The sequence below is a fragment of the Magnolia sinica genome, chromosome 4 (genome assembly GCF_029962835.1).
Source record: "Magnolia sinica isolate HGM2019 chromosome 4, MsV1, whole genome shotgun sequence".
NCBI classification, from domain to species: Eukaryota; Viridiplantae; Streptophyta; class Magnoliopsida; order Magnoliales; family Magnoliaceae; genus Magnolia; species Magnolia sinica.
This window is the reverse complement of record NC_080576.1, coordinates 59,410,201-59,424,847: the sequence shown is the minus strand read 5'-3', so window position 1 is coordinate 59,424,847 and position 14,647 is coordinate 59,410,201. Positions and strand designations below refer to the sequence as shown.

At 37.1% G+C, this 14,647-nt stretch overlaps 1 non-coding gene across 1 annotated transcript; it reads left to right on the top strand.

Annotated features, from left to right (window-relative positions):
- The first annotated feature begins 14,300 nt into the window (after nucleotides 1–14,300).
- Nucleotides 14,301–14,407, top strand: LOC131244882 (small nucleolar RNA R71). Its single transcript, XR_009170653.1, has one exon. It is a non-coding gene; the product is annotated as a small nucleolar RNA R71 (small nucleolar RNA).
- Nucleotides 14,408–14,647: the final 240 nt, after the last annotated feature.

Here is a 14,647-nt window from a genome sequence, read left to right as displayed (position 1 = left end):
CTAGGATACTCTTTAAACAGTCGAGCTTATAGAGTTCTGAACAAAAGGACTGGTGTGATTCATCAGAGTTCATAAATTCATATTTAATTTCTCACCTTTCTCACACTCTTTACTCCTGACTTAAGCAAATCATCTCAGGACATCATCTGGAGTTGATTTTTGAGGTGATTGTCAAGCCCAACAAGGTGATCATATTTTTCTAAGTTCATCGCTATCGAACTTTCGACGGGCGGTCCAGGCCCGATACAAAGTTTCCAACTACTCCCGAGAGCAACTGAATTTAGCGTTGAATCCTAGATTTTAGGGTAACGTAGCGCCAATGATTTTACAAGTTTTGGGTCTTACAGATTGAATTTAAAGTGATTGGTGCTAATTTCACAAGTAATCGAGTTTAGCGCTAGTTAACCCACATTTAACTTCTAAAGAATTTGAGGTAGTACTCGGGTCTTTGCACGAAATTTTTCGGGTCATTACACGTGCCTTCGAACAATAGCTTGAGTCCAAGCACTGTAGAAATTTTGAAGAAATAGGAGTCCTATTGCTGAGAATTTTTCTGTGTTCTAAGGTAATCTCTCAGAGAAGAAGAACTATTGAGTAGTTTCCAAATAGTGGACAGGGAAAGGTTGCTGAGGATCATGGCATGGATGTAAAAATCTCATCTTATGAAATCTACCAGCTCTTTAACGGGGCCCGTTCTCTTTCAAATATCCTGTCATAATTCTCAATTCCTTCATAATCCAGCTGTCCACAGAAACAAGGATATTTTGTCGATTGAACGATTCACTATGTAAAATTGACTAGTGATGCTGCAGATTAATGGGAATAATGGTCAGTCCATTGGTAAAGGGGTTGTGAAGATCCAAATTTTCTTCGTTCATCTCTACATATTTCCAAGAATGATGGAGAGGTTGTTTGGATGTCGAAGAAGATGGATGATTCTTTCTTTTTAACAAGGATGCCGACGAGCGATGCATGTTTTTTGAATCAAGAGCTATTGGGTAAAGATGAAAGATTTTGAAGAATAAAGGATTAAAGGATTTTAAAATATAAAAATTCTCAGACTTTGAGAAATTCTCTGAGGAATGTTTGCGTGCAAGTGCATAATAAGGGATAGTTGCACGGTATTGCGCAAGTATGGGAGAAAGTGTTCACAATCCCAAGTGTAGGGCTGCGATGTAGTAATAATCTCAGTAAGACCGAGGTAGAATCCACAAGGAGTAATTTTATGTGTTTTTTAAAAGCATCTAGAAGAAGAACTAGAAAAAGATGAAAACCTAAATCTGGAATATTTGAGAGTAATTGTGAGAGATTTAATGAAAAACTTAAGAAATTCAAAGGTGGGAAACTACGGTTTCCAAGGATCCACATGTAGAGATCAGGGAGATCTATGTTTGATTCAAGTCACACGATTGGAATTGGAGTCCCATCCTATCCAATTGGAAGATATCTTAGTAAAATTGAATTTGAACTTCCTTTGACCTAGTTCTCAATGGATGAGAGGTGTGAGAATTATAAGTGATTCCATCACAAAACCATGCCCAGGAGACAAGGTAAATAACAAGATTTACCAATCCCAAAACCAATCTGAGAGATTTGTGAAAGTTAGGGAGGATTCCATCACCCAACCATGCCCATGGGGCGATGGTGAACAATAGGATTACCTAAATTCACAATCTTAATACATGAAAAGAACATACTCAAAGCTATCATAGATCCATTGTAATTTGAGTTACAACAAACCATAAAAAACTGAAAGTATTCCTTATAATCAAACTAGAATCAAAGAGAGTTCAATATAAACATGAATCAAAGTAATAGAAACATCCCATCACACTACAAGCTTCACTTCTTAGCCCTAGGTAAGAGGTTTAGCCAACCATAGATATGATCGAACTAGAATCATTTAATAAAAGCATAAAAACTACTAAGGAAAAGGAAGAAAAACTCTTGGTGATGACTTCTCCACAATTTTGGTCCACTCCCCAAAGCTTAGATGATGCCTAGGGATGCCTTAGGGACCCCTATTTATAGTTTTAGGCCTTAGACTTTTGCACTTAGTGAAAATTTTTAGAAATTGCCTCAAATTTACACCGTCCGTGCAAGTTTTGCGTAATGCTTGACTGGTCGTGAGACGTCCTTGACCAGTCGTGGGCCACCTCGACTGGTCGTGGGACACCCTCCACTAGTCAAGCAGGATGGAATTTTAGCAATTTTAGTCACTGGAGTTCAAGTCGAGCACCTTTGATCGGTCGAGGCTCGACTGGTTAAGCAAAGTCTAGGACTAGTCGAGTCGAAGCCAGGACTGGTCGAGGATCACGCAAATTCACTTTAAAACTCTGATTTTCTTCATTCTTTACTTAATTTTATTAGATTTTCGGTATGTGCATTCTTCATTCTTGGTTTCATCAAATCTAATCTTGGCTTTGGTGATTCTTGAGCATTAAATCCATGCTTTTAACATCCTTTTCAATTCAAGCTCTTAAATTCACCTTGCACCACAAACATGATTAAAATAGAACATTAAGCATTATCATGTTCATAAAACCAAGTAATAGATGGGGTCCAATATGCAATATTTGACCCTCAACACAATACCTAACCAGCATTTTTCTAGTCCTGAGCAAAGTATGCGAAAAATGAATTTTAATGCGCAATGTTCAAACCTTTTTCAAAAAATAATTTTCTGTGTATTAAGTATGCATGAGTAGACTCAAGATGAGAAAGTGAGTTTTTGAAAACCTAGAGCCGAACCACATAAGCAACTGATCAAATAAATCCTTTATCCATTAGGTCAGATGGTAGTTCACATATCAAGTTTTTCAACGTCCTCAGTGAAAATACTATCTTTTCATAATGTTAGCCATGCTCATCACTTCAAGATTGGTTAAAAAACCAAGTACTGATTCCGAACTTATACCCTTTTCTTTCCTTCTTTTTTCAATTTTTGATTTTATATCGATCGTCATTTGTATTTATTCCTCTTCTTTAGACATTACATTCTTTTCAAAGACATTTTTCATTCCCCTCAAAGATGTTGTCATTCTTCATTCTTTATGACTTCCTTGTCAATCTCCTTTCTTTTAACTAGTTCTTTTTCTTCTTTTAAGGTGGATAAAATTCTCCAGACTCGGTTCTCAATATCTTTCAATGATCATCATACTAACAATAAGAAATTATAGTACTATTCATAGAAAACAATTTGAATAACATAATATTCGAACTTACTCTTAATCAATTGAATGCAAGGACCATAAGTGATAAGTTACTTAGTTGCTCCAACTTTAACAATTCAAAATTCAATTTCTACCATATCATCGTACTCAAAACAGTCTTAAATACACAGTTTATCACTTTTCAAATAGTTAAACATTGAAAATTTTTTAAAAATTTTGTAAATTTTGCTCAAGACTGACAAAATACTGATTAGGTTACCTAATCTCCCATCCCCAACCTAAAATCTACATTGTCCTCGATGTAAAGAAATAAGCATGATTTGCAAAAGAACGATTTAGGTGGAAGAGAGGTGATGAAAAGATAGTACTTGATGAAAAAATTTTGAGGCTTTTTCTAAAGGAACTCAGTGTGAAGGTAGGCTAGCACAAGAGTTAATCAACAAAAAACAAACTATCCTAAAACAGCGGAAGCAAACTATCCTAAACAGCATAAAGTTGACTATCCTAAAACGGTAGAAAGCAATAAACCTAACTACACCTCCATCAGGCTAGGAGATCAATCCTGATAAACAGGATCATTCAGAGGTATGGACATGTCCTATGAATTAAATTTCTCAAAAAATGGCTTTAATCGATGTCCATTTACCTTAAACTCATTTCCATTGTTTGGATTCTAAATCTCTACAGCCCCATGGGGATAGTCATTAGTAACAATGAAAGGGCCAGTCCAACGAGATCGGAGCTTACCTGGAAAGAGATATAACCGAGAATTGTACAAGTGGACCTTCTAACATGGTGTGAATGATTTTCGAAGAATGTGTTGGTCATAAAACACCTTCATCCTCTCATATGTATCATTACGAATTTCTTCGAGTTCATTCAATTGTAGTTTGCGTAGCGAGCCAGTGTTGTCAAGATTGAAATTCAATTTTTTAATCGCCCTATAGGCTCTATGTTCCAACTCCAGAGGCAAGTGGCAAGCCTTCCCATAGACAAGTCGAAAGGGAGACATTCCAATAGGGGTTATAAATGCAGTATGGTAAGCCCATAAAGTATTGGTTAATCAGATTGACAAATTCTTTCAATCAGGGTTAACCATTTTCTCTAAAATGTGTTTGATTTCCCTATTGGAAATCTTAGCTTGCCCACTTATTTGTGGGTGGTATGGAGTGCTCACCTTGTGAGATATGTCATATTTCTTCATTAAGTTCGTGAATGACCTATTATAAAAAATGTGAGCCCCCATCACTAATGATAGCTTGAGGTGTTCTGAACTGGAAAAAATATGCTCTCTTTTAGAAACTTAATGACTGTTTGATGATCATTGTTCCGACAAGGAATCGCTTCAACCCATTTAGTGACATTATCTACTGCGAGTAGAATGTATAAATTCTTAAAGGATTGGGGGAATGCTCCCATGAAATCGATACCCCAGTAATCAAATGCTTCTATGATAAGAATGGGCTTCAGAGGCATCATATTTCGATAGGTCAATACTTTCAACTTCTGACAATGCTCACAAGATTTGTAAAACTCATGAGTATCCCTAAACATAGTGGGCCAATAAAAGTCAAACCGTAGAATCTTGGTCATGATATTTTTAGAAGAAAAGTGACCACCACAAGCCTGAGAGTGACATAAGGAGATGATACTTTGAAGTTCATTGTTTGGGACACATCTCCTTAGGATTTAGTCTGGGCAATATTTAAACAAATATGGATCATCCCAGAAAAACTTACAAACCTCGGTGAAGAATTTTTTCTTATCTTGTACAGTCCAATGTGTCAGCTTGAAACCTGTGGTAAGATAATTAGCAATATAAGCAAACCAAGGTGAATGAGAGACTTTAAACAATTGTTCGTTAGGGAACATGTCATTTATATGTGTTATCTCAAGAGAATAAGAGAGATCAAGGCGGGAAAGATGGTCAGCCACTATGTTCTGTACTCCCTTTTTATATTTTATTTCCAACTCAAATTCTTAGAGTAGGAGGATCATCTTATCAGGTGGGGCTTAGCATCATTCTTAGAAAGAAGATACTTAAGTGTCGCATGGTCTATGTAAACGACAATCTTGGATCTTATCGAGTAGGACCTAAATTTGTCCCAAGTGAACACTACAACTAAGACTTCCTTTTCTTTAGTAGAGTAGTTCACTTAGGCAGGATTTAAAGTTCTACTTGCGTAATGAATAACATAGGGCTTCTTGTCTTTTCTCTGGCCTAAAACCGTCGAAAGAGCATAGTTAGACACATCACATATAAGTTTAAAAGGAAGGCTCCAATCGGGTGGTTACATAATAGGTGTAGTGGTTAACATAACCTTGAGCTTAGTAAAAGCTTCATGGCATTTGTCAATCCACTCGAATGGTGCATCCTTTTAAAGTAGATTACATAAAGAACGAGAGAGGTGACTAAATTCCTTTTACGAATCTCTTGTAAAAACTAACATGTCATAAGAAGGATTGCACGTCTCATATGTTCTTGAGTGGAGGTAGGGTAGAGATAAGATCAATTTTAGCTTTGTCAATCTCGATTCCCTTGGACGAGATGATGTGTCTAAGAACAATTTCCTTACAAACCATGAAATGACACTTCTCCTAATTGAGTACCAAATTCTTTTCTTCACATCTTTTCAGCACACATTTAAGATTATCTAAGAAATCACTGAAAGATCGACCAATGACAGAGAAGTCATCCATGAAGACCTCTAGATATTGCCCCACCATGTTAGAAAAAATACTCATCATACATCACCGAAAAGTGGTGGGGGCATTACACAGTCCGAATGGCATCCTTCGATAAGCAAAGGTGCCAAAACGACGTGTGAACATGGTCTTTTCCTGATCTTTAGGGATCATCTCTATCTGGTTGTAGCCCGAATACCCGTTAAAGAAACAGTAATTGGAATGACCAGCTAGCCTTTCCAAAATTTGATCGATGAAGGGCAAAGGAAAGTTGTCCTTCCTTGTGATGGTATTTAATTTCCTGTAGTCGATGCACATTCTCTAACCCGTAGTAACTCTAGTTGGCATGAGTTCATGGTTGGCATTGGCTACGATGGTGATTCTAGACTTCTTGGCAACCACCTAAGTTGGACTCACCCATTGGCTATCGGATATTAGGTATATGATACCAACATCCAATAGTTTAAGAACCTTAACCTTAACCACTTCCTTCATATTTGGATTTAGTATACGTTGTGATTGTCGAGCGGTCTTCGCATTATCCTTAAGATAAATGTGATGAGTACAAATCGAAGGGTTAATTCCCTTGAGGTCCGTAATCGACCATCTAAGGGCTCCCTTTTACTCGATGAGAGTAGAGATGAGCATACTCTCCTGTTCTTGCTCAAGGTGAGCAGAAATTACCATCGAGTATGTCTCATCTTGACCTAAATAGACATATTTCAAATCAAAGGGCAAAGGTTTTAGGTCAAGCTTAGGTGCCTTGAGGTTAGACAGTAGAGGCATTACATTAGTTTGGGGTAATTCTTCAAATTATGGCTTGCATCGGTTAACTTCAAGTACCATCGCAGTATCAACATGGTCCCCATCTCCCTAATCATGTAATCATCAAAGTCATGGGAGTGGGCCAAGCATGTCTCTAGAGGGTCAGAGGATAAGGTCAGAAGTGATTTATCTTCCACGAAAGAATCAATCAGGTTAATATCGTGGAAATCGTCATCATCCTCTAATTATTTTCCTGTGTTGAAAAAGATATTCAGTTCCAATTTCATATTCCCGAAAGACATACAATGACTCCATTCCTGTAATTAATGATTGCATTTGAAGTGGGGAGGTGTAACAACCTGAACTTTTGAATACCCGAGTATTAAAAGTTCTCGAGTGTTACCATAAAATCTAAGACTGCATCTTATCTGTTTTGGATTATTTCCATATTTTTCTTTAAACTATGTTTGCTAAGGCAGCAGTGTGTAATATTGAGGAGAATTTACAGAGCTGGCCACTCATTCATCGAATATCCAACTGTATAGGTAGCATAGGTGGCTTAAGTGATATGCAAGTTCAGACTGATGAGGAGTCGTTATGACAGTCAAGGATGCATAGTTGTACCTACCAAGGAAGCTGAACGATCTTACAGTTTTCGTTTATATGCTTTTATATATTTCTCATGAATGTAAATCTTATAATGTTAATGTGGAGATGTTGATTTGTATAAGTCATTATGGGCATACTCTTGTATACTATAAATGTAAATGAAAATGTTTCTTTATGCTGACTTGTCCATTCTACTTTATGATGACTTGTCCATTCTACGCTTATCTGCTAACTCTGATAAAAGAAAACGATTATATATGGAATTTGACTCTTTTTAAGTTAACACTCCAGTTCTTGGGAAATGAGTCATACACTCGGTCCTGAAAACACAGGGCATTACAGTTGGTATCAGAGAAGCTATTTGGAAGTGTTTGCGCACCATTCAGAGTAGGCAGAAAAGCTATGTGGACAATCGATGACGTAACCTAGAGTTTGTAACTGGCGATCACGTATTCCTAAAGGTTTCGCTTATAAAGGGTTTGATGACGTTCGAACTGAAAGAGAAGCTTGCACCTCGTTTCATTCAACCTTTTGAAATTTTAGATCACGCGGAGGCCATGGCATACCGCCTTGTGCTACCTACTGCATTGACGGGTATCCACAACATCTTTCGCGTATCTATGTTAAAGAAGTACACACCGTACGAGTCGCACATTGTTAGATGGGAGCAGATTGAACATACAGATGACGTTTCTTACATCGAGGAACCTATCCGCATCCTGGATCACAAGGAGCAAGTCCTACGGACAAAGACTATATCATTGGTCAAGGTCTTTTGGTCCCATCACGGAGAAGAAGAGGCGACTTGGGAATGAGAAACAGAAGTCCTAGAAAAGTACCCTAACTTGTTCAACAACATGCCAAAGGTAATTTTAAGGATGGATTTTTTTTATGGGGATAGATTGTAGCGTCCCAATTTTCACATAGCCAGTTACATTCACCTTATGAAGTATAAAGTAAAATATTAAACATAACAAATCAGTACAAGTGGAACAAATAAATAAATTTCAGGGACAAAATTTTATTTAGGGGGGGTAGATTATAACACCCCGAACTTTTCAATACCTGAGTATTGAAAGTTCTCGAGTATTACCATAAAATCTAACTTAATAAGTACATGAATACAATGCCAATATAACTATCCTAATCCTATTTTTATTATCCAATACGAATCTGACTGTTAAGAATGATCTTCATCCATAAATCAGGTCATTCGGCCGTTGCTCATGTAGTTTGATAAATGTACCTTTCTTTAACTAAATCAATGAATAAGTCCTTATCTATAATGATTTAAATATAAGTACTTTTGTAAGAATTGTTTAGAAAATGACATATAATCATCTAAAACTATTATATTTAACAAAAGATCAGCAATAATTATGAAAATGTCATCAACCGATACCCTGAATTCCAATTTACATGGTTCTCATAATCCGTTTCATGGGAAATTTTATACCAAGCCTAATTATCATAAATTAACCATACACATCAAATTTCAGCCCTTAAATCACATTAAATTAGCTACTTGATCTCTACATCCATCCGTACACTTATCAGATTAAGATTTTGATCCGTTCATCTTGTTCACACCATATAAATATGCTTAACCCACCATTAAGATTACAATATGAGAAACTACATGTGTGAGAAAGTCACTTGAATCCAACTATATACATGTCCTACCCCTAATTACTCTAGAAACACACTTTATGACCATCTATATACGAAATTGACCGTACATCCACCTACATACATGGTTAGAGTGCTAACCACCAAGTCCAATATTTTTACCTAGTCATCTGACCATCCATCATATTTGGATCCGCCAAACGGGCCACATGAATATCGCGGTGAACCGACCATCATAAAGATCTTGGGGCATAGGTCAAAACTACCTGGTAACTTGTCAATCAAAGGTGTACAAATACTGTTTCTAAGTGCGGAGAGTGTTAGCTGATAAAAGAGCATCTTGGCCATCATTGAAAGATCAGGGCCCAAATTTAATCGGTTGAGAGATCTTAAGAAAAAAGGATGATTGGTAAAGTTTCACTTCTTTTGGATAGCACGGGAGGGAGGAACGGATGACAAAAGATATAGCAAGGGGGAAGGGCAAATTTATAAATACCAAGTGCATGGCAACCATGTACTAAGGAGGATTGGGTTAAATGGTGAATGACACCTCATGCATCGAAGGATCGTGTGTCCCACCTGGAAATCGGAGCTGTAGGCCACAACGACATGTAGAAAGTGGTGAATGGCATGGATTCTCTGAGAGATCATCACAAGTGGACCCCACCTAACCAATCAAGATTGGCATCTTCCCACACAGGCTATAACAATAGCGACTAAACTGAATGGAATGATGGGTTTCACCCCACCTCTCTACCCCGCGTGTGGGTCACTTGATTAATGGATTCCCCCCATATTTTGGCCCCTGGCCTAAAATAACCCTATAAAACTAATGAACTGATTGGATCTTTGGGAATGTCATCAAAGTGGACCCCATCCACCTTCACCGCCGAACCAAAAGGATACAACCCTCCACTCGTGATGGCCAAGTTCAAACAAACCACAATCGTAAGAAAAATCACCGAAAATCCCTACAATACTCCTCTATCAAAAGATCTTCCATAGATCTAGAACAACTAGGCTTAGAGAAACTAAGATCTGATCACCACTAGGGGCATCGGAAGATCAAGAAAGATCCAGCATGGCTGAAAATCTCGGACAGCGAGCGCAAATCCGTTTTTCGGATCCGGCGTCCGAGAAAAAATGATTGTAGCAATCTCGTTCACATGAATTGTCGACCCATCTTGGCCGTCCAGATCATGGGTATGGGGAATTCGGTCCATCCCACGGTGGCAGAACGAATAGGAGAAGGAGCTATGGCCCTTTGTACCGATTCGATCAACGCTACGCAACAAAGGATGGGGACGGGGAGTCTATCCTGCGCTACGAAAATTCTAGCATAAGGCTTACGCATGGGGTTGGAAAGACGCGAGTAGAGTCTAGAAGACCCTCTCTATTTTATATAAGGGAACTTATTCGATGTTGGAGAGAAGTAACGTGAGAGAAATCAGTCGTTGTCTGTCCGAAAGAAAGAGTTTATCCAAACTAGCGTCCGTCTGCAAGAGAGGGAAAGAAGGCCAGCCCTCCCGGAGCAACAAAATAAGAAAAGAGAGGGAAGAAAAGGGAAAAGAGAGAGAGAGAGGAGAAGAAATGAGAGAAAGAAAAGAGAGGAGGATGGTGTGGATATGTGGGTTTCTACTCTTTAACTCCAACCCGACCGAGTCAGGTAATTCATATTTAATCGATATTATTTTGTGTAATTCATATTATTTTCAAATACTTTCAATTAATAACATATATATTTATTATAACTATAATCTTTAATTTTATATCATGTATGATTATTACAAATTATTCTATTATTTTAATACTTTTACATTATTTAAATTGTTATAATTTTTAAATCATATTATCCAATATTTGAATATATAATATTACTACTTTTAAAAATCATATAAAAAATGAGATCATTAAGAAATAACACATATACATAAATAATAAAATATTAATATTTATTATATTTTAGTAATATATATTATTTTTCTATTGTCATAATAATTCGTATGTATAATATAATATTAATATTAAATTATAATATTAATAATTTAATAATATATAATTAATTATTATATCTTTATATATTAACATATTATTTATATATCATATAATATTATTCATGATTACTCCACTTTTAATATATTTATATTACTTTTATTTACATATATTTATACGACATTAATAATAATGGGCTACCCTTTGAACCACCTGGCTGGGCCGAACCAGGCCCAGTTCGGGCCTCAAATGTTGGGCCAATTCAGGCCTAAATTTGGAGCAAAATCTTAGGTCCAATCTGGGCCATTTGAAGAACAAAAATCTGGTGGGCCCAACCGCTTTAAAGTATGCCCAAGTGATTCTATTCATGGGCCCTTCAAACCTTTAATATGTTTAAAAGTTATTATCTAATGCATGTCAATCCTATAGGAAGCTACTTACGTAACTTAGGGCCATTAGTTGCACATGGGGATTCAGATCAAAGGCAGGACTACGACGACTCAGGTGATGACTTTCCCCTGGGCGTTCCATCTCTAAGTTAGCCAAACATAGTATACATTAAATTGCTACTACTAGTTTAAGGTCCTAGTACTTGTCATAAATTTCTAAGTTCTATTAACTGCCTTATTTCAAATTTATGATTAATATATTATGTTCATATTACATGGTAGGCTCATATGCTAGTTAATGAGTACCATTCATGAATAATGATCATTGTTCTTATGTTTAGTATTGTATCGATTGATAGTTGGTACTATAGTCTCATGATGACACATTAAAATTTTTACCTTCAATATGTAATTCTATGCACCTTCATATAAGAACTTATGATTGTGAGTCACCTTAATAACTAACTCACAATACTACGGGTGGAGAACTCTACTATTGTATGTGAGCCACACTTAGGATGTAACTAAACAGATTTTATGTGGAAAATAAGGCCCTTAACCTAGTGTCATTTTGATCAAAGGGTTTTATTTAATATCCCAAGGTAAAAAACCTCATGAGCCGGGGATGGTGGTCATGCGACATTATGTCCGAGCTGTTGGCTTATGCTGGGTGACGAGCCCCCCGTAGTGATCATTGAGTTACTTAAAATGACTAATTGTAATTGGAATAATAACGGTTTAGCTAATCATGCATCCATAGCATATTGGCGATAACGGGTGGCTAATTCTGGATGCTGTAGCATGTACCCTTGGGATCATTGAGGTATTATTTTGCTAACTCCCAGACCACCGATTATTAACCTATTTTTCTAACTGGAAGAGCATTTTCAGGTCGATGATTGCATGGGTGACGAGCCCAAGTTCGACTGGAAGAGCATTTCCAGGTCAATGATTACATGGGTGACAAGCCCAAGTTCGACTAGATACATCCCCAGGTCGATGATTGCATGGGTGACGAGCCCAAGTCTGACTGGATGAGCATCTCCAGGTCGATGTGCATTCACACATCCATGCATTTTAATAAGACTGCATCTTGTCTATTTTGGATTATTTCCTTATTTTTCTTTAAACTATGTTTGCTAAGGTGGTGGTGTGTAATCTTAAGGGGAATTCACACTGAGCTAGCCACTCATTCATCAAATATCCAACCGTACAGGTAGCACATGTGGCTTAAGTGATATACAGGTTCAGACTGATGAGGAGCCGTTATGACAATAAAGGATGCGTAGTTGTACCTACCAAGGAAGCTGCGCGATCTTACGGCGTTCATTTATATGCTTTTATATATTTCTCATGTATGTAAATCTTATAATGTTAATGTGGAGATGTTTTTTGTATAAGTCATTTTGGATAAACTCTTGTATACTCTAAATGTAAATAAAAAATTTTCTTTATGCTGACTTGTCCATTCTACGCTTATCTACTAACCCTGATAAAAGAAAAAGATTATATATGGAATTTGGCTCTTTTTAAGTTAACACTCGGGTTCTTAGGAAATGGGTCATATACTTGGTCCTGAAAACACGGGGCATTACAAGAGGAATGGACGACCAAGAATCATGGGAATTTGAGTGCTCATCTTACTGATGGGTTGTGATTCAGTGTGATAAAATCTACTAGATAGTAGAATCTATGAACCTAGACCAATTATCCCTCTCGGTACACAAACTGATCGATCGACAAGTTGTAATATAGTTCGGGTGGATTTCAATTCACCAAAACTCAGTTGTTTATATACCTAGTAAGGAATCGGATTTACACTCGCTCCTAAGTTAAGAAGTACGTGCTCAATCCGGTAGTTCCCAATTACACAAGCGACGGTTGGGCTACCGGGATCTTTGTATTTCTGTGGCACATCTTGCTTTAGGATGGCACTCACTTTTTCAGTTAAAAATATTTTCTTTTAAATATTTTGCCATCTTTTGGTTGTACACAAGTCTTTCAGAAATTTGGCAGATGAAGGTATTTGTTTAACCACGTCCAGTAGAGGGATGTTGACCTTCACTTATTTCAACACCTCTAGAATGTCCTGAGAGTTAGAGAGAGCTTTTGGTGTCACCAACTATTGGGGGAATGGGGCAATCAGCTTGCCTTAAAGTTCTGATTCCAATTCTTGTGGAGCGGTGCTAGGTCTATTATCGTTGTCATCTTTCGGGTCCTTAGGCTTTTCGGCCCTTATCGGAATAGATTGTCAATTATCTTCCCACTCCTAAGAGTTGGGATAGACTTAACTTGCTCCATTTGATTTGAGGAGCTTGGATCACTTATTTCATATTGCAGTTTAGGATTGTGGAAAGGTTGGGTTGGAAGAATCCATTTTTCTCCAATTGAATTTTTTGTCTCATACCCTTGTATGACCTTTAAAATGTCTTGAAGGGTTTGCAATATACCTTGAGTGATAAGCTCTTGGTTTTGAATATGTTTTAGAACCAGATCCTCTTGAGGTTTTCCTTGATTTGGAATTTGATTGAAAAAAACTTGAGGAGTAGTAGTTTGTCCATTCCTCATATTGAAGTTTGGATGATTTCTCCAACTGGATTGTATGTATTGGAGGTAGGTCCATTGAAAGGTCTTTGGTAATTATTCATGGTATTAGATTGCTCATTTAGTGCCTCTTGAAAGGCAGGTATTGTTGGACAATTTTCAGTTGTGTGAACGTTACAAGCACAAATATCGCAAACAGTTTCCTTAACCTTCTCCTTCTTTAATTCCATGGCCTCGAATTTCCTTATGAGATTAGACACTTTAGCATTAATATCATCATCCTCTTTTTAAAAGGTATAATCTGCCCCTCTCCTTTGATTGAGTGGGCCTAGAAGTGGTGCTTGATTTTGGGTAAGTGCCCCATGATTGTGCATTTTCAGCAAGTCTATCCAAGTAGTCCCACGCATCATCGACATTTTTATTTATGAATTCCCCATTACACATTGTCTCAACCAATTGGCGTATCAAAGATGTCAGTCCATCATAGGAAAAGTGTGTAATGTGCTATGTTTCAAAATCGTGTTGTGGGCATAAACTGACAAGATCTTTGAACCGCTCCCAACATTGGAAGAATGTTTCATCTTCCTTTTGGGCGAAGTTCATGATTGACTTTCCAAGGGTGTTCATTTTATGATGTGGAAAAAAATTCTTTATGAACTCCCTTATCATGTCATTCCATGTGCCAATATATATGGGACGTAGTGAATGCAACCAAGTCTTAGCTTTCTCTTTCAAAGAAAAGGGAAAGAGTTTTAGTTTGACCTTGTCCTCAGACATGTTCGGAAAATATAAAGTGGCTATGATCTTGTCAAACTCTTTTAAGTGCAGATATGGACTTTCAGATTCAAGTCCATGTAATTT